This window comes from Balaenoptera ricei, chromosome 19 (genome assembly GCF_028023285.1).
Source record: "Balaenoptera ricei isolate mBalRic1 chromosome 19, mBalRic1.hap2, whole genome shotgun sequence".
Lineage (NCBI taxonomy): Eukaryota > Metazoa > Chordata > Mammalia > Artiodactyla > Balaenopteridae > Balaenoptera > Balaenoptera ricei.
The window spans coordinates 34,667,414-34,683,099 of NC_082657.1; the positions used below are offsets into that span (position 1 = coordinate 34,667,414).

Below are 15,686 nucleotides of genomic sequence, written 5' to 3' on the forward strand. Positions count from 1 at the left end.
ATAAAGGGTTTCTCTGTCCTATGGGGTGAGATCAATGACTCCCTTGGCCTCAAGTTATGGGGATTCGGGACGCAGATCTTGCAGGTGAGGACAGACTGACCTGGGTTGGCATTTACAGAGGCACCTCTAACTGGTTGAGCAGGCAGGTATGTCTGCTTGTAGCCAAACATAGAGTTAAAATTCTAACAACTGACCTTCTCTTTTAACTCATGTATTAATTCAAATAATGTACACATGCTGCTTCTCTCTGCTAACTATGCTGATAGGCTCTAGCCTGTTTGGCTATTTCTTTTTATCCTGAATCACAGGTGTGTAGGATCAAGCAGTCAGCAGAAAAACAGTCAGTCTGGTCTGCCTTGACCAGAGGCAGATCACCACAATGTCCATGAATCACGGAAGTATCAAAAGAAGCGGCTCCAGCCCAGCGAGGTCTCAGTCACATAGTCTTGCGATCCCTACCCTCAAAATTCTCCTTAAATAGACCTGCCCTCTTTCAGAGAGTAGGACGGTAGTTGTCAAGATGTTAGTCTGTTACCCTCCTCATTTGCTGGCACATTAAGAAATTCTTCTTTCCTTTATCCTCAAAACCTTGCCCTCGTTATTCTCATTTGGCATCGGGGACAGGGACCAAATTTTCGGTTACAAATTGGCTGAGCCAGCCAGAGGCACCTCGGCTCCCCAGTGGGGTGTTCATCCCCTACCCAAGTCCAATGGAACACTGTCGGAGCGGGGGAGGGGAGGGGAGGGGAGGGGAGGGGAGGGGAGGGGAGGGCCCGCCCCCCGCCCCGCCCCGCCCCCGGGCCCGCCCCCGCCCCAGGTTGCACTTGGAGCCCAGGCCGGCAAGAGGGCCCCCTTCCGGGAAGAGAGTGAAGGACTGTCTAAGCAGCTGCCGGAGCCCCATTTAACTCTGGGGAACTCCGGTCTCTCTCCCCAGATAGGACGTCGTCTCCTGCAACTTGAACCTTCTTGGAGGAAAAGGAAACAGATTTTGGAAGAGTCAAGACACCTGGGCCATTTGGGTAAGTCCCCTGGTGTGCACACCGAGATCCTTGATTCCGTACTTTTAAGGAAGGTTGTGATACTTCCAGGCCTTTATGAGGTGTTTGTGGCACCGTTGGTATGGAGGTCACGGTTGAGTGGGACCAGAGAACCCGGGGAAGTTGTTCCCTTTTGTTCTCTTTTGAGTTTTGAAAGGTTCCTGTTTGTTTAGCTGGCCTTGTTGGGTTTGGTTCCTTTGTTGTTCCTTTGTCGTTTGTCTGCTTTTAAACATGGGAGGTGCCGTCTCAATTTCGTCCGAAAGTCCCTTGGGAAGGATTATGGCCGAATGACCAGCTTACAGCTATAAGCCTATGTCTAAAAGGAAAATGGGTAATGAGAGCGCTATTCCATCTTGTAGTTGTTCCCTAGGGTGTATTTTACAAAACTGGGTGATTTTTAGTATGCTCCTAGAAAGAGAAGTTTGTTTTTTTTTTAACACTGCATGGCCACAGTGTTCTTTAGACTCTGGAGAAAAATTGCCAAGATTAAGTTTTTTTATGCCAAAACTGTTTCTTTTTGCATATGCAGTTAGAGAAAGCTGGTTTGATAAAATACTTCTTTTCAGAATTCTGACCCTGTGAGAACAAAAATATGCCTAGCAGAAAGCTCGAGGTGAACTCTTACATGTCCTTGAAATATAAACGCAGCCCACTTTGCCTGAGACTTTAGCCTTGGGTTAATAAGCAGAACTGTTGCCGAAATCTCGGCTTCTCTGTGCACCAATGCCGAACAGAAAGTCGGAGCCAGAGATTTTGGAGGAAGATAGAGATGGCTTGATTTTTCTGCCAGGCACAAGGGAAGACACAGCAGGCTAGCGCCTCAAGGACTGTGCCCCCCACCTCCTTCGGGAATCGGAGAAGATTTTTTATGTGGGGCTGCAGTCCAGGGTAGATGATAAGGATCAAAGTAGTGAAGGTCTTGCATTCTTCTTCTTCCCGCATTATTTCAAAACAGTCACAGCTGGCGTCAGGCAGTCGGGTAATTGGGTCCGTTTGTCTCTGGGTTATCCGCCTGCGACCTTTTTTCTGAAATGCAAATGCTACAAGGGGTGATTTACTACAAGGGAGTGCAGGATGTAATTCACATAGTGTTAAAGAGTAATAGGTTAGCTTTGTGCAGTACAAATCTAGTTAGGGAAACTACAGATTAGTAACAGTTAAAAAAAACAAAAAACTAGGAGTGATTAACTCTTTCAGGCCAGGTTATGTTTCTTCTCTAGCCTGTTCAGTGTTCCCTTGTTCTCAGGAGAGGGAAAACTTCTATTTTTGCTGCAACAAATTCCCCACTGCTAGTTCATTCCCTCCATATCAATGGAGGGAGGGAAACAGGCGTCATTCTTGTCTGGCTGAGGACAAAACTTCAGTTTTGCTCCACTTGACAAACACCAGCTATCCGGCCCAGGGGCCCATCTATCTCCTATTTTATATCCCCCCTGAGAGGTGTGAACCCCAAGAAATCTTCATTGGGAGGATAAGGGACGACAGGGACGACGGTATGTCTTCTGTAGCTTCTTTAGGCTGGCAAGGGGCTCGTAGACCCTACCTAGTTGGGGTCACGGAGCTCTCACCCTATCTTATTAAGGGCCCCGGGGTGACTTCTGTTGTTGTTTTGGCAGGATCTGTTCTGAGAAATGGCTGGAATCTTTGCATCATCATTATCTTGATGTGAACCTATTGTAATCTGGAAGAGACAGAACTTAACAAGTAGTTTAAAAAAAAACAGAGGCCAAAGATTAGTAAAAGAATTATTGTAGCCGGGGGCCCAAGCAGGACTAAGAGCCATGTTACGTTGGGTAGTAATTTTGATCCTGGTCTAGATAGAGTCAGCATTTGGGTTACCCTGTCTAAAGGAATGGAGCCATTTGGTGTAGTCATATATATAATTTTATGTCCTCTTCTATTAGCTCAGTGTGATTGATGTAGGTATAACAGACCCTGTTAGAAGTATTTGGAGGAGTGACAACCTAAACGTTAATAGACAAAATAGATCTCATTTCTTTTTAGGAGACTAAGCCTGAAACCCAATCTAGGCCTGGCGCTTTGGGGAGACTTGTAGCTAGGTAGCCGGTTATCTAGTTTCATCAAAGTAGGTTTTAACCTTTGATGTGGTATTAACATATAAATAACAGGAGCTACTGGTCACTACATATGTGTTTTCTCTTTTTGTTAACATATGATCTAAAGCAAGTTTTTCATCTAAAAGTGTAATAGTTACCAGAGGAGACCTTTAAGAAGTAAGGTTGCAGTTACCAGCTGTCAGCAGATGTTCTTTTGAGAATGGCTGGTAACATCCCAAATCTAACGCAGCTCAGAAAACTCAAGTTCTTAGCAATAAAAGGACTTGCCTAAAATAACACCTTAGTGTCACTGTTAATGATGTCAGTGTTTCTCTAGGTATGAGAAGATGCAAGAATTTGGGCTCATAAAATCTTCTCCTGAAAGTATTTAACTATCTGAAGGCCTGTCCTGTCTGTTTTTCCCAGAGCAGAGTGTCTCATTTAAGATCTCCACCCTGAACTCCTTGTAGAGGGTGTTGAAGGTCACCAGCTACAGAAGCTCATGATTTAATCCTTGTAGAAGTAGATGGCAAGTGTCAGTTTTCAGTCGGCAGGGCCCCTTTATGGTCATAATTTCAACCATGGTTTGGGGCGTTTCATGACCATTTTGTCCCACAGTACTAGGAATGCTCTTTCCCAGGTCTGGCGAAGATTTTGCTGATAGGCCACTCCATGTGCTATTACTGGACTAGGCCTTTACTCGTATCCAGAAGTCTCTGGACCACCTGTCTTCCTAGTCTCTTATGGTCCAGGATATTTCCTCTTGTTGCTTCCTCTCATATCTAGAGTTAGGTTATGGTAATCATTTGATCTCCTATGGAACTATATATCCTCATTTTATCAGAGGCTCAGTCACACATTTGGTAACATAAGAAACAATAATTTTTTTGAAGTAGGCAAAATACAAATAGCAGCTGGTAGTAATAAAGTCATAAGTAAGAATTAAGCCAAGAACTTCCATTAGGTGCAGCCCAGTATATCCCAGGTTGTCTTGACTTAGTCTGTTCTATACCAATCCCTATTCTTCAGGGAAATTATATATTGGCATTGTCCATAAGGTACTCAGCCCAGTTTCCTAGTGTTACTAGGATGATTATCCTTAGTATGATTTAATTGTTCCCAACATAGAGAAGCCTTTAACCTTAAATTACCATAGCCTGGTGTTAATTACATAAATCCATCCCGTAATTGTGGGAGGTTTTATTCCTTGGCTGAAATTTTGCTTGTTGCTCTGATTGAACTTTGAGTAATAGAGGAAAATTCATATTTATGGTCGGGGTCAGAGCAGGTATTATTAATTGGTCAGATGAGGGGAACTTATCTAGTAATATCAGTAGTGGCCTGAACATGATTATAATTTTCCTTTTAAGATTAATTTCTTAAGAGTCAACCAATTAGAGCCTTGGAGTGGAGAAATCCACTCAGGTGATCCAGAAGTACTAGACATAGGTAATTGGCCACAAACCCAACAACTGGATTGATTTTTAAAGCTAGCATAGGATCGTGCCTATGATGGAAAAACATTTGATTCATATGCGAAGGCCCAAGAAGTCAAGAGAACATTATAAATGGGCATATGAGTCAGGTCCAGGATCTTGGGTAAGCTGTCTACGTCTGATGTTGTCTTTTTCTCATCCTGGTGTGAGTGTAGTTTCTCCTCTGTTTGAGCATGGTTTTAAGGTGATTTTGAGGTCAGCTGCCCTCTCTATAGGCCAGTCCAGTGCAGGGGCCCTTTGTGAGTGGAAATTAATCCAAGAATTAATTCCCTTTAGTTTTACTGTGTATGAGCTAGTTAAGAGTACCTGATAAGGGTCCTTCCATCCAGTTTGGAGATAGTCCTTTAAATTATGTCTTTTCCAGTATGTATAATCCTCTGGTTGTAGGTAGTGGGGCATCTGATCTTCATCCAAAGATAGATTACTGAGATAAGCTTTAGAAACAAACTTAGAGTGGCCTTTAATAATTCAATTAAACTTTTTAGCAATATAAAATAACAGCAAGGAACTATCTGGGAAGTGAGTCTTGGTAAACACAGACCTCAATTAACAAAACTAGAATTTAATATTCAGTAAAACATAATTTTTTTCCTTCACTGTGAGGGCATTAACCTTGCAGCCAGGGAAGGCTTTATCCCGTCAAATAAAAAATGAGGTTTGTTAGGGAGCCAGAAAAAGCCAAGCAGCCGTCTTGGATTTTCCATAGCCCTGACTGTTTGATTGACAGCTATTGTTTACCCATTTTTAATTTCCTGATTTAGGAGTAGATATGTTGTCATGTTTTCAGGACATCAGGATGGCAAAAGTCTGACAATGAGGGGTTAATTTTTGTAGAAGCAGAGTGAACTTTATCTACGTGTGCCATCATAATCTTTATAGAGCATTGTGAAATAATACTTATTTACTTTACCGAAGTAACAAAAGATTTTAAAAGCAAATGTAAATCACTTAAAGGCAAAGAAATTTACATAGTCTGTTATTAAAGCAGCATTCCAAGAAAACTTTGTTCTCTTAACAGAGAGAGAGAACCAAATTTTAGTCTGGTATCAATAAACTTGGCCTGATGATTTATATAACTGTAATTGATCATGTAGGCTTTTTGCTTGCTGAAACTTTTATAGGAGTCTCAGACTGAACTTTTAAAAGACCTCTCAGGGAAGTCACACCAAGGGCTTGTCACAGATTTCGCTTACCAGATGTAGGTGATTTCCTCCCTTTTCAAGGTCCCGAAAGTACCATGAGATTTCTATACCTGTTAGTGAGGTAGCCTTCCTAATCTATCTGATAAAGCTGCTGGGGACCTAAGAGTTTCCAGTTTCTGGAGGGAGCAGATAGAGAAGATAAATGTTTTAATTTTACCCATAAGTGTAAATCACCAAATTGTTGTAAACCATAAGTAGCTTGAGGAGAAGAGCTTCTTTATATCCAATTTAGCATTATGGTCTGAAAGTCAGAAACTTGTATTTATCCAAAAGTCCTTTTTATAAATCTTCTTGAAGAGGAAGCATTTTTGCAAAGGCATCGGAGTGAAACTGTGTCTATAAAGACAAAAGACTTAAGGCAAATTTAAAATCTGATTACAATGTAATTAACAAGGTAACTTGGTTACTGTTGTGACATATGACACTTAAGATAATAACTAGAATTATGACTGATAACATTTTACCAGGACGTATCAGAATTTTTTTTGAAACTCCATATAACTTCTAGAATATCTATATTAGTAACAATTACCATACAATATAACCTAAGAAGATATATTACACATTTGACAATACTTCCCACATACTTTTAACATACCAAATGAACCTAATTAGTGTAATCTCTCTCTTTGGGATGTTTCAGGAGCCATTTGAAGCACCCCAAAGTTACCTAGAGGTCAAAGAAACTTCATTACATTTGATTTGGGAAGTTTTATCAAAAAAATCAAAAGTGTTTAGAACACTCAGTCAGATAAGATCATACTTCACTAGCAAACAGTAGTTATTCACTTAGCCAAAGTAACGATAAAAGATTTTAAAGGCAAATATCAAACGGATCACTTAAAAGGTAAAGAAGAATGGGACTTCCCCGGTGGCACAGTGGTTGGGAGTCCGCCTGCCAATGCAGGGGACATGGGTTCGAGCCCTGAGCCAGGAAGATCCCACATGCCGCGGAGCAGCTAAGCTTGTGCGCCACAACTACTGAAGCCTGCACGCCTGGAGCCCGTGCTCCGCAACAGGAGAGGTCACTGCAATGAGAAGCCCATGTACTGCAACAAAAAGTGGCCCCCGCTGGCCCCAACTAGAGAGGGCCCGCGCGCAGCAACGGAGACCCAATGCAGCCAAAAATGAATGAATGAATAAATAAATAAGCAAGCAAGCAAGCTTTAAATCTGTCATCCAAGGCAGTTCAACATCTTAAGAAAACTTGTACCATGTATAAAACTCTTTCCTAAGGGTCCGCATTCTGCAAACCATTTTTATCACTTTCTGTATCCATCACTTTATTTTCCCATTCAGAAACAGCCACCTGTAAGTCAGACCTACTTCCTTTTCCCTTAATAAAATGCAATTCCATTCCTCATACCTTCCTTACTAAAAACACACATTCTACTTTCCTTAAGCAACCATGAACTGTCCTTTATATTCAGCACTCTGCAGATTGGTAAACATATATCCAAATAATAATTTTTGAAGAATGTGCTTTCTTATAGAAAATATCTCAGTGTGGCACCAAACACTTTTTTTTTTTTTTTAAGTTTTAGTAATTGTTTTTTTTTCCCCCCCTTTTAATTTATTTATTTATTTATTTTTGGCTGTGTTGGGTCTTCGTTTCTGTGCGAGGGCTTTCTCTAGTTGTGGCAAGCGGGGGCCACTCTTCATCGTGGTGCGCAGGCCTCTCACTATCGTGGCCTCTCGTTGCGGAGCACAGGCTCCAGACGCGCAGGCTCAGTAGTTGTGGCTCACGGGCCTAGTTGCTCCGTGGCATGTGGGATCTTCCCAGACTAGGGCTCGAACCCGTGTCCCCTGCATTAGCAGGCAGATTCTCAACGACTGCGCCACCAGGGAAGCCCCCAAACACATTTTTTAATAGTTCTTAACCTTTTGTTTCTCTGTAAAAGGAAGCCAATGTTCAGTAATTACTGTTCCAGTATCTTATTTTATTTGGAAATGGCCTAGTTATTTAATAAACTTCCATCCTTTAACTTAATTTAGCACAACTCTAAATTTTCAAGTTGTCCAGTATCTGGAGAGATCATGCTTAAGTAAATATTCCTAAAACATAATTATTCCTAAAACTTCACCCAAAGTTCTTATCTCATTTGCAATTTTTCTCCTTAAAAGTTTCTTCACATCGAGTTATTTTCATTGCTGACAAATTTGTAGCAGATATAATAAGATCTTATTTAGTTTATATTAAACCTAGGCACAATAAAAGTATTATACTTAATGTTGATGGCTCTAAAGACATGTCTAGATTAATTAGGTCAACAAACTTAAACATTAATACCAGGTATTAATTTAATATTGAATATTTCCCAGTTCACATGAACCTGAAATTTATTTAACTTTTCTTGTATTTAGAATTGTTTGATTTGTAAGCGCTTACTTTTCTTTAAAGCCAATTAAATAGAGCTCCTTTACAAATTAACCTCAGCAATATTATCCAAAGACAAAAACACATACTGAGACATACACATATATCCAGACAGACAGCGATCTCATAGTTTCCACTTGAGATTTAAAATGTCTCTTTGCCTCTTTTTTTTTTTTGGCTTGAAGTTCTACTAATTAACCCAAGGCTGAACTCTCAAGCAAAGTGGGCTGTGTTTGTAACTCAAGGACATGATAAGAGTTAACTTCAAGCTTCCTCCTAGGCATATTTTTGTTCTCTCAGGGTCAGAATTTTGAAGAAAAGTATTTTAACAAGCTAGCCTTTTCTAATTGCACATGCAAAAAGAACTGGCTTTTCAATTTTAAGAAAAGTTTTATTTTAACCAGTTTTCTCCAGAGTCTAAAGAATACTGTGGCCATACTGTCAAAAATGATCTTTCTCTTTTTGTGGTCATGCTTTCACAGCTAAAATTTAAACCAGATAGTGCTCAGATTGGCTCTGATAACCGGGGCAGACTGGCTGATAAAATGTCCCAGCAGGGACTGTCCCTCTGGGGAGGTGGGGTTAGTTTGATCAGAAGAATCTGAGGAAGTAAGGGAACTTGCAGGAGTGGGAAGCTTGGTTCCCCACCCCGGCCCTGAGAGTTGGGAGAAGTTAGAAGAGGATCATTTAGAATGTCAGGGGAGTTTTTTTGGGTTTGTTTGTTTTTTTATTGATTCCTCCGGCTTTTGATTATGGAGCCACCTAGAGCAGAATTATAATAAAAGGGGCACAAAGTCCTGAACATAAGGGAACCTCAGTCCATTTTCCCCATCCTGTGGCAAAAAAGATCTAATTGTAGGAGACCCATTTTCAGGCCATTTCTCTTTGTCATTGGATCATAGCTACAGGTCGACCAGTCATTTAAGATTTTCCCTAAAAGTTCCCAGATGCGGGTGGAAGGAACCCTAGAGGAAGCGCTTCCCATTTTGGCTAGAGCAGTTGGTAACAGGCGTTAGATGTTAGCGCGCTCAAATCAAAACATAAACCTTCACCTCCTCAGCTGGAAGTCACACATAAACATAAACCATAGAAGGAAACAGCAAAGGGATGCTCAGAAAGAAAAAAGAGAAACATATGGCAGAGACCTGCCCAAACGTGACTTCCGAGTCCCACTCAACCTGGACGGTTGCCCCAAAGCGGCGCCTTACATCAGAATCTCCCTTTGCAGGGAGAATTCCACATCAGGATTTCCCTTTGCAGGAAAATCCCCCAAATTGGAACCGAAGTTCCCCTACGGGGACGGTCAAAGGTCACGGAGTGCACTCCCGAAGACTCACCGTAGGTGCTGACAGGGTGTGCCGCGACCTCCGTATGCCCTCTTTCTGATCTTCCAATATTTAGTGTTTTCTCAGAGTGAAAGTCCAGGCCGGCACGGGCAAGAGAAGAGAAGGTGTCCTTGAGGCAAAAGAAGCCTGGCAGCTGCTGGGTCAGCCTCTCCCACGTTCTCTGCCGCAGCCTCGGAGTTCCGCAGCCGAGTCGGCGGGCCGGGTGTGACGGGGCACAGCCCTGGGGCAGGGAGTCCCTGGCGATCTGGACTCAGGGATATCCTCGAACCCTCCGCTCTCCTGAAGGGCGTGGAGAGAGATCCGCAAGCTTCCGATCAAGCCGAGGGGCACGGCGGAGCCGCCTGCCTGCGAGCAGATCCCGGAGGAGCCTCATTTTGTGGACGAAATCTCGGCTTCTCTGTGCACCGATGCCGAACAGAAATTCGGAGACAGATTTTGGAGGAAGAGAGAGATGGCTTGATTTTTCTGCCAGGCACAAGGGAAGACACAGCAGGCTAGCGCCTCAAGGACTGTGCCCCCCACCTCCTTCGGGAATCGGAGAAGAGTTTATATGTAGGGCTGCAGTCCGGGGTAGATGATAAGGATCAAAGTAGTGAAGGTCTTGCATTCTTCTTCTTCCCGCATTATTTCAAAACAGTCACAGCTGGCGTCAGGCTGTCGGGTAATTGGGTCCGTTTGTCTCTGGGTTATCCGCCTGCGACCTTTTTTCTGAAATGCAGATGCTACAGGGGTGATTTACTACAAGGGAGTGCAGGATGTAATTCACATAGTGTTAAAGAGTAATAGGTTAGCTTTGTGAAGTACAAATCTAGTTACAGAAACTACAGATGCTAGTAACAGTTGGAACAAAAAACAAAAAACTAGGAGTGATTAACTCTTTCAGGCCAGATTATGTTTCTTCTCTAGCCTGTTCACTGTTCCCTTTATTTTCCTTGTTCTTAGGAGAAGGGAAACTTCATTTCTATTTTTGCTGCAACAGAACCTCAAGCCAAGGGGGAAAAAAAGGCAAAGAGGCATTTTTAACCTCAAGCAGAAACTATGAGATCTCTGTGGTCTGTCTGGATATATGTATGTCTCATTATGTGTCTTTGTCTTTGGATAATATTGCTGAGGTTAATTTGTAAATGAGCTCTATTTAATTGGCTTAAAGTAAGCGCTTACAAATCAAACATTTCTAAATACGAGAGAAATTAAGCTAAATAAATTTCAAGTTCACGTGGTCTGAGGAATAGTCAGTATTAAATTAATATCTAGTATTAAAGTCAGTTTAAGTTCATTGTTTAAGTATGTTAATTAGCAAGGCACATCTTTAGAATCATCAACATTAAGTATAGTACTTTTATTGTACTTGGGTTTACTGAGAGTCAATAAGTTCATACTATTGGGATGGCCAAAAAGTGCCTTCGGTTTTTAAGTGAAAATAAGACACATTTTTCATTTTCATCAAGAACTTTATTGAACAACGTATTCACCCTTTTGTTCCACTACCTTCTGCCATTTTTCAGGCAACTTCATAATTCCATCTTCCCAAAACTTATTTTTTTGTGCAAAGAACCGTTCCAGGTGCCTTTTACAGTCTTCCAGGGAACTGAAATTTTTTCCATTAAGAGAATTTTGTAAAGACCGAAATAAATGGAAATCCGATGGAGCAATGTCTGGTGAATACGGCGGATGAATCAGAACTTCCCAGCCAAGCTGTAACAGTTTTTGCCTGGTCATCAAAAAAACATGCAGTCTTGCACTACCCTGATGGAAGATTTTGCTTTTTCTATTGACTAATTCCAGACGCTTTTCGTTGAGTGCTGCTTTCAGTGGGTCTAAATGGGAGCAGTACTTGTTGGAATTAATCGTTTGGTTTTCTGGAAGGAGCTCATAATAGAGGACTTCCCTTCCAATCCCACCATATATACATCACCTTGTTTGGATGAAGACCGGCCTTTGGTGTGGTTGGTGGTGGTTCATTTCGCTTGCCCCACAATCTCTTCCGTTCCACATTATTGTACAGTATCTACTTTTTATCACCCGTCACAATTTGTTTTAAAAACGGAACGTTTTCCTTACGTTTAAGTAGAGAATCACGTGCAGAAATAAGGTCAAGAAGGTTTTTTTCGCTTAACTTATGTGGAACCCAGACATCAAAGCAATGAACATAACCAAGATGGTGCAAATGATTTTCAAGGCTTGATTTGGATATTTTGAATATGTTGGCTATCTCCCACATGGTATAATGTTGATTGTTCTCTAATGTCTCAATTTGATCGCTATCAACTTCAGCTGGTCTACCCGACCGTGGAGCATCGTCCAGCGAGAAATCTCCAGCACGAAACTTTGCAAACCACTTCTGACACGTTCGATCAGTCACAGCGCCTTCTCCTTACGCTGCACAAATCTGTTTTGCATTTCAGTTGCGTTTTTACCTTTCTTGAAATGATAAACCATAGTATGCCAAAAATGTTGCTTTTTTTCTTCCATCTTCAATATTAAAATGGCTATACAAAAATTCACCAATTCTGATGTCTTTTTTTAAATGCATGCTGATATGACAGCTGTCACATACAATCTAACAAAATTGTTTCGAATGAAGTGAAAGAAAACTAAGTGCTACTAGAGACATCTTATGAAAAAAACTGAACGAACCTTTTGGCCAGCCCAGTATATCTACTGCAAAATCTGTCAGCAAGAAAATTAACTTGGTATGGGATAAAAGCTTTTGAGTGAACACTTTGGGAATAATTATGTTCTAGAAATGTCTACTTAAAAATAGTTTTTCCAGATTTCTGGTAACTTGAAATTTTAGAGTTTTGCTAAATTAAATTAAATGATAACATTAAATGTTGAAATCATTTTTAAGGTAAAATACTGGAACATTGATTGCTGAACAAATCTAAGTTTACCTACTTTTGTCTTATTACGAGAGGGAAACTAAAGACGTTTGGGTTTATTAGACATGCATCTTGCACCACATGCCAGAGAAATCATACTATGAGGAAACTATGTTTTTGGAGGTTATGAAATAAATTCTTAAGTTTGCTAATCAAGGAATGCTGATATCACAACCAGTTAAATTACTTGTTTCTTGGTTTTGTTAAGGTTTCTAAGAGTTAAAAAATTATTATATATAACTAAAGCTACTAAAATAATAAGGGAAACATTTCAATATGTAAAGATAGTAGGATATATGTTGTCAGTGACAGAAGACATGAAGACTGGAAATATATTCATGGGGAAAAAAAAGGAGAATAATTTTGTCCTAGAGCTGGTTGTTTATAGTTTTAAAAAAGGGGACAAATTAATACGGACACATAAAGTTATGGAAGGTTTACAGAAAAAGAACCTTGAAAAAAGGAGGGTTTTTTAATGATCAGGATTGATTAAGATTAGATTGAATTTAATTAAATAAATGGATTTTGTTATTAACAGTAAGGTGGTACCAAAAAAAAAAAAAAAGAATTTGGTTTTCTCTCTCTGTTAAAAGAACAAAGGTTTCTTGAAATGCTGCTTTTGAGAACAGATTGTGTGACTCTCTTTGCCTTTAAGTGACTTGTATTTGCTTTTGAAATCTTTTATTACTTTGGTTGAGTGAATAAGTATTGTTTCAAAATGACATGTAATTCTGTTCACCAAGTGTTTTGAAACTTTTTGATATTTTTGACAAACTTCCCAAATGTCAAATTCTAGTTAAGGTTCTTCTGACCTCCAGCTAACTTTGAGGTGCTTCAGAGGGCCCCTGAGGCATCTCAGAAAAAATATTAAACTAACTAGGATTATTTGGTAGATTAAATTAGAGGGGAAGCATTGTCAAATAAAAGGTAACATTAAGCCTTCTTTTTGTTATGTCTATATAAATATATTGTGGGTGTTACAGAAATTATATGAAATTCCTTAAAATCTTATATGACCTGACATAAAATGTTATCCATCATCAAAACTGAGGCTCACACCAAAGGGACTGAACCTGAGTATTAGGGAAATGCCCTAACTGACTTTCATGCAAAGGCAACAACAGAATCTATAAAGATTATAGCACATGTAGATAAAGTCCATTCTGCTTCTACAAAGAAAATTAACTCCTCATTGCCATCCTGATGTCTTTATAACATGGCAACAGTCTGCTCCTAAATCAGAGAAATTAAGATAGGTAAACAATAGCTGTGAGTTAAACAGTCAGGGCTATGGGAAACCCAAGACAGCCACTTGGATCCTCCCAGCTCCCTGGCAAACCCCATTTTTTATTTGATGGGTTAAAGCCTTCCCTGACTGCAAGACTGATGCCCTCACAATGAAAAAAGAAATGGTTAGAAAATGTGTTTTCCACTTGGGATATTCTTTCTACAATCATAATTTGGCTATATTTGGTAAAAATGAGGGTACTTTTAGAGAGAAAAGATTACATTTCAATAGGTGTTAAATTCTAGTTTTGTTAATTGAGGTCAGTATTTACCATCTAAAACTCTCTTCCCAAATAGCTCTTTGTTACTATGTTACGTTATTGTTAAGTTTAACTGAGTTATTAAGAAGATATTCTAAGCTTGTTTCTGAAGCTCATCACTGTAATCTATCTTTGGATGAAGATCAGGTGCCCCATGATCTATAACCAAGGGGTTATGCATACTGGAAAAAGCATCATTTAAAGGACTGTCTCCAACCTAGATGAAAGGCTTCTTATCAGGTATGCTCAAGTACCTCATGCACAAGGAAACTGAAGGGAATCAACTCTTAAATTCATATTTCCCAATTAAGAAGGGCCTCTGTATTGAACTGTCTATAGAAAAGACTGCTGACCCCAAATGACAACCACACCAGGTTAAGAAGACAACAGCAGTGGTCGGCAGCTGACCCAAGAATCTGTATCAGCCCTGAAGAACCATCCAACTAATTTAATTGAACTGTTTACCAAATGTTTGTCTTCCTATCAAAATGGAAAGTTATTGTTTTACTTCTGACCATACTTTTAACCCCAATGTTCAGGATGGAAAGAAAATTCTCTAGTGAAGTTGTCTAACTATTCATGACATGTATCACTGCTTGCTTTGAGTGTACTGCTAAAAGCACATATACAATGTTTGAATGACAATTTGGTATAATTGATTAAATGCATAGCCTATAAAGTGTTTCCCTGTCAGCATACCTCACTGTATTTGTTTGTCCTATCTGATTAGTTTTCCCCCAACGTGGAGAACTAGGCAAAGGTATAAACGATGAGTAAGCCTAGCACTGTGAGACATGAATGGACCTGGAGCAGGCAACTAAACCACTCCAGCAACAATGGAAAAATGTATTGATTATCAATGCTTTCTATGGAGAGATTTGAAACTAAAAGGGGAAAATTATGGAGGAAATTTTCACATATTGAGGTATGGGAAAGTCATTGTGGCTTATACATTATTTTGAACTTTAGGCTAATCAGAACAGCCTGTTTGTGGCCTATTACATATACTTGTACATCTGCTTTAACCATTAAGAAAAAGTATACATTTAAAAATCAAAGTAGAGTAACTGTGGTTCAGGCATTGAATACAGAGCTGGATGGCTGTTACGGATGTGGTTTCAGACACGTTTCTGTACTACTGAGAACCTGGCGGCCGACTGCAACCTTATGCCCTCCAAGGTGTTAATATAACAAAAGGTGACATCAGGCCAGAAAGAAAGAAAAAGCCTCTCTGCTTATCTTGCAGGATTTTAGAGCACCTTTTGGGACAAGCGAATCCTTTAAAATGAAAGTCCAGAACTTTCTCTCTTCTAATCCTCCCCAATTTTAACATTGCCCCCTTCAGCAGGAAGTAGCCAGATGACTTTTTAGTCCTCACTCCCATAGATATGGAAGGTTATAACTGACAGTGGGGAATATGTAGCTGAATATAGGGTTAAAAATTTAACAACTGACCTCTTTTAACTCATGCATTAAATCAAATAATGTACACATGCTGTTTCTGTCTGCTAACTATGCTGATAAGTTCTAGCCTGTTTGGCTAGTTCTTCTTAATTTGAGTCACAGGTGTGTAGGATCAAGCAGAAGAGAAACAGAACATCTTGACCAGAGGCAGACTACTGCAATGGCCATGAATCACAGATATATCGAAAGAAACAGCACCAGCCCAGCGAGGTCTCAGTCACATAGTCCTGTGACCCCTACCCTCAAAATTCTCCTTAAATAGACCTGCCCTCTTTCAG

The 15,686-nt window shown here is 40.2% G+C and overlaps 1 protein-coding gene across 2 annotated transcripts in view; it reads left to right on the plus strand.

Moving 5' to 3' along the window:
* Nucleotides 1-15,686, plus strand: part of LOC132353829 (liver carboxylesterase-like) — a 65,313-nt gene continuing 49,627 nt past the window's right edge. Inside the window, exons 1-2 of one of the 2 annotated variants that reach the window (XM_059905328.1) lie at nt 1-84; nt 935-1,019. The gene's annotated coding sequence lies outside the window, so the exon portion shown is untranslated. Of the gene's footprint in view, nt 85-934; nt 1,020-15,686 lie in introns of those variants that run through there. The other variant, XM_059905329.1, reaches the window with a different exon arrangement.